The sequence below is a fragment of the Oncorhynchus keta genome, chromosome 18, assembly GCF_023373465.1.
Source record: "Oncorhynchus keta strain PuntledgeMale-10-30-2019 chromosome 18, Oket_V2, whole genome shotgun sequence".
NCBI classification, from domain to species: Eukaryota; Metazoa; Chordata; class Actinopteri; order Salmoniformes; family Salmonidae; genus Oncorhynchus; species Oncorhynchus keta.
In genome coordinates, this window is record NC_068438.1 from 57,808,490 (window position 1) to 57,815,879 (window position 7,390).

General features: G+C 62.0%; 1 long non-coding RNA gene across 1 annotated transcript; it reads left to right on the forward strand.

Moving 5' to 3' along the window:
- Window positions 1-4,952: 4,952 nt before the first annotated feature.
- Window positions 4,953-6,904, forward strand: LOC127908943 (uncharacterized). Its single transcript, XR_008069135.1, has 3 exons — window positions 4,953-5,314; window positions 6,222-6,608; window positions 6,760-6,904. It is a non-coding gene; the product is annotated as an uncharacterized LOC127908943 (long non-coding RNA).
- Window positions 6,905-7,390: the final 486 nt, after the last annotated feature.

A 7,390-nucleotide genomic window follows, 5' to 3' on the forward strand; every position in this document is an offset into this window, starting at 1 on the left:
CAGCCAGCAGAGGGGACAGGTCCAGGATTCAGCCAGCAGAGGGGACAGGTCCAGGATTCAGCCAGCAGAGGGGACAGGTCCAGAGCCAGGAGAGGGGACAGGTCCATAGCCAGTAGAGGGGACAGGTCCATAGCCAGTAGAGGGGACATGTCCAGGGTTCAGCCAGTAGAGGGGACATGTCCAGGGTTCAGCCAGTAGAGGGGACAGGTCCAGGGTTCAGTCAGTAGAGGGGACAGGTCCAGGGTTCAGTCAGTAGAGGGGACAGGTCCAGGGTTCAGTCAGTAGAGGGGACAGGTCCATAGCCAGTAGAGGGGACAGGTCCAGAGCCAGTAGAGGGGACAGGTCCAGGGTTCAGCCAGTAGAGGGGACAGGTCCATAGCCAGGGGACAGGTCCATAGCCAGTAGAGGGGACAGGTCCAGGGTTCAGCCAGTAGAGGGGACAGGTCCATAGCCAGTAGAGGGGACAGGTCCATAGCCAGCAGAGGGGACAGGTCCAGGATTCAGCCAGCAGAGGGGACAGGTCCAGGATTCAGCCAGCAGAGGGGACAGGTCCAGGATTCAGCCAGCAGAGGGGACAGGTCCAGGATTCAGCCAGCAGAGGGGACAGGTCCATAGCCAGTAGAGGGGACAGGTCCATAGCCAGGGGACAGGTCCAGCCAGTAGAGGGGACAGGTCCATAGCCAGTAGAGGGGACAGGTCCATAGCCAGTAGAGGGGACAGGTCCAGGGTTCAGCCAGTAGAGGGGACATGTCCAGGGTTCAGCCAGTAGAGGGGACATGTCCAGGGTTCAGCCAGTAGAGGGGACATGTCCAGGGTTCAGCCAGTAGAGGGGACAGGTCCAGAGTCAGCAGAGGGGACAGGTCCAGGGTTCAGCCAGTAGAGGGGACAGGTCCAGGGTTCAGCCAGTAGAGGGGACAGGTCCAGAGCCAGTAGAGGGGACAGGTCCAGAGCCAGTAGAGGGGACAGGTCCAGAGCCAGTAGAGGGGACAGGTCCAGGGTTCAGCCAGCAGAGGGGACAGGTCCAGGGTTCAGCCAGCAGAGGGGACAGGTCCAGAGCCAGTAGAGGGGACAGGTCCAGAGCCAGTAGAGGGGACAGGTCCAGAGCCAGTTCAGAGCCAGTAGAGGGGACAGGTCCAGAGCCAGTAGAGGGGACAGGTCCAGAGCCAGTAGAGGGGACAGGTCCAGAGCCAGCAGAGGGGACAGGTCCAGGGTTCAGCCAGTAGATGGGACAGGTCCAGGGTTCAGCCAGTAGAGGGGACAGGTCCAGGGTTCAGCCAGTAGAGGGGACAGGTCCAGGGTTCAGCCAGTAGAGGGGACAGGTCCAGGGTTCAGCCAGTAGAGGGGACAGGTCCAGGGTTCAGCCAGTAGAGGGGACAGGTCCAGGGTTCAGTCAGTAGAGGGGACAGGTCCAGGGTTCAGTCAGTAGAGGGGACAGGTCCAGGGTTCAGTCAGTAGAGGGGACAGGTCCATAGCCAGTAGAGGGGACAGGTCCAGAGCCAGTAGAGGGGACAGGTCCAGGGTTCAGCCAGTAGAGGGGACAGGTCCATAGCCAGTAGAGGGGACAGGTCCATAGCCAGTAGAGGGGACAGGTCCAGGGTTCAGCCAGTAGAGGGGACAGGTCCATAGCCAGTAGAGGGGACAGGTCCATAGCCAGCAGAGGGGACAGGTCCAGGATTCAGCCAGCAGAGGGGACAGGTCCAGGATTCAGCCAGCAGAGGGGACAGGTCCAGGATTCAGCCAGCAGAGGGGACAGGTCCAGGATTCAGCCAGCAGAGGGGACAGGTCCATAGCCAGTAGAGGGGACAGGTCCATAGCCAGTAGAGGGGACAGGTCCATAGCCAGTAGAGGGGACAGGTCCATAGCCAGTAGAGGGGACAGGTCCATAGCCAGTAGAGGGGACAGGTCCAGGGTTCAGCCAGTAGAGGGGACATGTCCAGGGTTCAGCCAGTAGAGGGGACATGTCCAGGGTTCAGCCAGTAGAGGGGACATGTCCAGGGTTCAGCCAGTAGAGGGGACAGGTCCAGGGTTCAGCCAGTAGAGGGGACAGGTCCAGGGTTCAGCCAGTAGAGGGGACAGGTCCAGGGTTCAGCCAGTAGAGGGGACAGGTCCAGAGCCAGTAGAGGGGACAGGTCCAGAGCCAGTAGAGGGGACAGGTCCAGAGCCAGTAGAGGGGACAGGTCCAGGGTTCAGCCAGCAGAGGGGACAGGTCCAGGGTTCAGCCAGCAGAGGGGACAGGTCCAGAGCCAGTAGAGGGGACAGGTCCAGAGCCAGTAGAGGGGACAGGTCCAGAGCCAGTAGAGGGGACAGGTCCAGAGCCAGTAGAGGGGACAGGTCCAGAGCCAGTAGAGGGGACAGGTCCAGAGCCAGTAGAGGGGACAGGTCCAGAGCCAGCAGAGGGGACAGGTCCAGGGTTCAGCCAGTAGATGGGACAGGTCCAGGGTTCAGCCAGTAGAGGGGACAGGTCCAGGGTTCAGCCAGTAGAGGGGACAGGTCCAGGGTTCAGCCAGTAGAGGGGACAGGTCCAGGGTTCAGCCAGTAGAGGGGACAGGTCCAGGGTTCAGCCAGTAGAGGGGACAGGTCCAGGGTTCAGCCAGTAGAGGGGACAGGTCCAGGGTTCAGCCAGCAGAGGGGACAGGTCCATAGCCAGCAGAGGGGACAGGTCCATAGCCAGCAGAGGGGACAGGTCCAGGATTCAGCCAGCAGAGCGGACAGGTCCAGAGCCAGGAGAGGGGACAGGTCCAGAGCCAGGAGAGGGGGACAGGTCAAGAGCCAGTAGAGGGGACAGGTCCATAGCCAGCAGAGGGGACAGGTCCATAGCCAGCAGAGGGGACAGGTCCATAGCCAGCAGAGGGGACAGGTCCAGGGTTCAGCCAGTAGAGGGGACAGGTCCAGGGTTCAGCCAGCAGAGGGGACAGGTCCAGAGCCAGTAGTGGGGACAGGTCCAGAGCCAGTAGTGGGGACAGGTCCAGAGCCAGTAGTGGGGACAGGTCCAGAGCCAGTAGAGGGGACAGGTCCAGAGCCAGTAGAGGGGACAGGTCCAGAGCCAGTAGAGGGGACAGGTCCAGAGCCAGTAGAGGGGACAGGTCCAGAGCCAGTAGAGGGGACAGGTCCAGAGCCAGTAGAGGGGACAGGTCCAGAGCCAGCAGAGGGGAAAGGTCCAGGGTTCAGCCAGTAGAGGGGACAGGTTCAGGATTCAGCCAGTAGAGGGGACAGGTCCAGGGTTCAGCCTGTAGAGGGGACAGGTCCAGGGTTCAGCCTGTAGAGGGGACAGGTCCAGGATTCAGCCAGTAGAGGGGACAGGTCCAGGATTGAGCCAGTAGAGGGGACAGGTCCAGGGTTCAGCCAGTAGAGGGGACAGGTCCAGGGTTCAGCCAGTAGAGGGGACAGGTCCAGGGTTCAGCCAGTAGAGGGGACAGGTCCAGGGTTCAGCCAGTAGAGGGGACAGGTCCAGGGTTCAGCCAGTAGAGGGGACAGGTCCAGGGTCCATAGCCAGCAGAGGGGACAGGTCCATAGCCAGCAGAGGGGACAGGTCCATAGCCAGCAGAGGGGACAGGTCCATAGCCAGCAGAGGGGACAGGTCCATAGCCAGCAGAGGGGACAGGTCCATAGCCAGCAGAGGGGACAGGTCCATAGCCAGCAGAGGGGACAGGTCCATAGCCAGCAGAGGGGACAGGTCCATAGCCAGCAGAGGGGACAGGTCCAGGATTCAGCCAGCAGAGGGGACAGGTCCAGGATTCAGCCAGCAGAGCGGACAGGTCCAGGATTCAGCCAGCAGAGCGTACAGGTCCAGAGCCAGGAGAGGGGGACAGGTCCATAGCCAGTAGAAGGGACAGGTCCAGGGTTCAGCCAGTAGAGGGGACAGGTCCAGGGCCAGTAGATGGGACAGGTCCAGAGCCAGGAGAGGGGACAGGTCCATAGCCAGCAGAGGGGACAGGTCCAGGGTTCAGCCAGTAGCACTGGACAGGTCCAGGATTCAGCCAGAAGAGGGGACAGGTCCAGGATTCAGCCAGCAGAGGGGACAGGTCCAGGGTTCAGCCAGCAGAGGGGACAGGTCCTGGGTTCAGCCAGCAGAGGGGACAGGTCCAGGGTTCAGCCAGTAGAGGGGACAGGTCCAGGGTTCAGCCAGTAGAGGGGACAGGTCCAGGGTTCAGCCAGCAGAGGGGACAGGTCCAGGGTTCAGCCAGCAGAGGGGACAGGTCCAGAGCCAGCAGAGGGGACAGGTCCAGAGCCAGTAGTGGGGACAGGTCCAGAGCCAGTAGAGGGGACAGGTCCAGAGCCAGTAGAGGGGACAGGTCCAGAGCCAGTAGAGGGGACAGGTCCAGAGCCAGTAGAGGGGACAGGTCCAGAGCCAGTAGAGGGGACAGGTCCAGAGCCAGTAGAGGGGACAGGTCCAGAGCCAGTAGAGGGGACAGGTCCAGAGCCAGTAGAGGGGACAGGTCCAGGGTTCAGCCAGTAGAGGGGACAGGTTCAGGATTCAGCCAGTAGAGGGGACAGGTCCAGGGTTCAGCCAGTAGAGGGGACAGGTCCAGGGTTCAGCCAGTAGAGGGGACAGGTCCAGGGTTCAGCCAGTAGAGGGGACAGGTTCAGGATTCAGCCAGTAGAGGGGACAGGTCCAGGGTTCAGCCAGCAGAGGGGACAGGTCCAGGATTCAGCCAGTAGAGGGGACAGGTCCAGGGTTCAGCCAGTAGAGGGGACAGGTCCAGGGTTCAGCCAGTAGAGGGGACAGGTCCAGGGTTCAGCCAGTAGACGGGACAGGTCCATAGCCAGCAGAGGGGACAGGTCCATAGCCAGCAGAGGGGACAGGTCCATAGCCAGTAGAGGGGACAGGTCCATAGCCAGCAGAGGGGACAGGTCCAGGATTCAGCCAGCAGAGCGGACAGGTCCAGGATTCAGCCAGCAGAGCGGACAGGTCCAGAGCCAGGAGAGGGGACAGGTCCAGAGCCAGGAGAGGGGACAGGTCCAGAGCCAGGAGAGGGGACAGGTCCAGAGCCAGTAGAGGGGACAGGTCCAGAGCCAGTAGAGGGGACAGGTCCAGAGCCAGCAGAGGGGACAGGTCCAGGGTTCAGCCAGTAGAGGGGACAGGTCCAGGATTCAGCCAGTAGAGGGGACAGGTCCAGGATTCAGCCAGTAGAGGGGACAGGTCCAGGGTTCAGCCAGTAGAGGGGACAGGTCCAGGGTTCAGCCAGTAGAGGGGACAGGTCCAGGGTTCAGCCAGCAGAGGGGACAGGTCCAGGGTTCAGCCAGCAGAGGGGACAGGTCCAGGGTTCAGCCAGCAGAGGGGACAGGTCCAGGGTTCAGCCAGCAGAGGGGACAGGTCCAGGGTTCAGCCAGTAGAGGGGACAGGTCCAGGGTTCAGCCAGTAGAGGGGACAGGTCCAGGGTTCAGCCAGTAGAGGGGACAGGTCCAGGGTTCAGCCAGTAGAGGGGACAGGTCCAGGGTTCAGCCAGTAGAGGGGACAGGTCCATAGCCAGCAGAGGGGACAGGTCCATAGCCAGCAGAGGGGACAGGTCCAGGATTCAGCCAGCAGAGCGGACAGGTCCAGAGCCAGCAGAGCGGACAGGTCCAGAGCCAGGAGAGGGGACAGGTCCAGAGCCAGGAGAGGGGACAGGTCCAGAGCCAGGAGAGGGGGACAGGTCCAGAGCCAGTAGAGTGGACAGGTCCAGAGCCAGGAGAGGGGACAGGTCCATAGCCAGTAGAAGGGACAGGTCCAGGGTTCAGCCAGTAGAGGGGACAGGTCCAGAGCCAGTAGATGGGACAGGTCCAGAGCCAGGAGAGGGGACAGGTCCATAGCCAGCAGAGCGGACAGGTCCAGAGCCAGGAGAGGGGACAGGTCCAGAGCCAGGAGAGGGGACAGGTCCAGAGCCAGTAGAGGGGACAGGTCCAGAGCCAGCAGAGGGGACAGGTCCAGGGTTCAGCCAGTAGAGGGGACAGGTCCAGGGTTCAGCCAGTAGAGGGGACAGGTCCAGGGTTCAGCCAGTAGAGGGGACAGGTCCAGGATTCAGCCAGTAGAGGGGACAGGTCCAGGATTCAGCCAGTAGAGGGGACAGGTCCAGGATTCAGCCAGTAGAGGGGACAGGTCCAGGGTTCAGCCAGTAGAGGGGACAGGTCCAGGGTTCAGCCAGTAGAGGGGACAGGTCCAGGGTTCAGCCAGTAGAGGGGACAGGTCCAGGGTTCAGCCAGTAGAGGGGACAGGTTCAGGATTCAGCCAGTAGAGGGGACAGGTCCAGGGTTCAGCCAGCAGAGGGGACAGGTCCAGGGTTCAGCCAGTAGAGGGGACAGGTCCAGGGTTCAGCCAGTAGAGGGGACAGGTCCAGGGTTCAGCCAGTAGAGGGGACAGGTCCAGGGTTCAGCCAGTAGAGGGGACAGGTCCAGGGTTCAGCCAGTAGAGGGGACAGGTCCAGGGTTCAGCCAGTAGAGGGGACAGGTCCAGGGTTCAGCCAGTAGAGGGGACAGGTCCAGGGTTCAGCCAGTAGAGGGGACAGGTCCATAGCCAGTAGAGGGGACAGGTCCATAGCCAGCAGAGGGGACAGGTCCATAGCCAGCAGAGGGGACAGGTCCAGGATTCAGCCAGCAGAGCGGACAGGTCCAGAGCCAGGAGAGGGGGACAGGTCCAGAGCCAGGAGAGGGGGACAGGTCCAGAGCCAGGAGAGGGGCACAGGTCCAGAGCCAGTAGAGTGGACAGGTCCAGAGCCAGGAGAGGGGACAGGTCCATAGCCAGTAGAAGGGACAGGTCCAGGGTTCAGCCAGTAGAGGGGACAGGTCCAGAGCCAGTAGATGGGACAGGTCCAGAGCCAGGAGAGGGGACAGGTCCATAGCCAGCAGAGGGGACATGTCCAGGGTTCAGCCAGTAGAGGGGACAGGTCCAGGATTCAGCCAGTAGAGGGGACAGGTCCAGGGTTCAGCCAGCAGAGGGGACAGGTCCAGGGTTCAGCCTGTAGAGGGGACAGGTCCAGGGTTCAGCCAGTAGAGGGGACAGGTCCAGAGCCAGTAGAGGGGACAGGTCCAGGGTTCAGCCAGTAGAGGGGACAGGTCCATAGCCAGTAGAGGGGACAGGTCCATAGCCAGTAGAGGGGACAGGTCCATAGCCAGCAGAGGGGACAGGTCCATAGCCAGCAGAGGGGACAGGTCCATAGCCAGCAGAGGGGACAGGTCCATAGCCAGCAGAGGGGACAGGTCCAGGATTCAGCCAGCAGAGGGGACAGGTCCAGGATTCAGCCAGCAGAGGGGACAGGTCCAGGGTCAGCCAGTAGAGGGGACAGGTCCAGGGTCAGCCAGCAGAGGGGACAGGTCCAGGGTTCAGCCAGCAGAGGGGACAGGTCCAGGGTTCAGCCAGCAGAGGGGACAGGTCCAGAGCCAGTAGTGGGGACAGGTCCAGAGCCAGTAGAGGGGA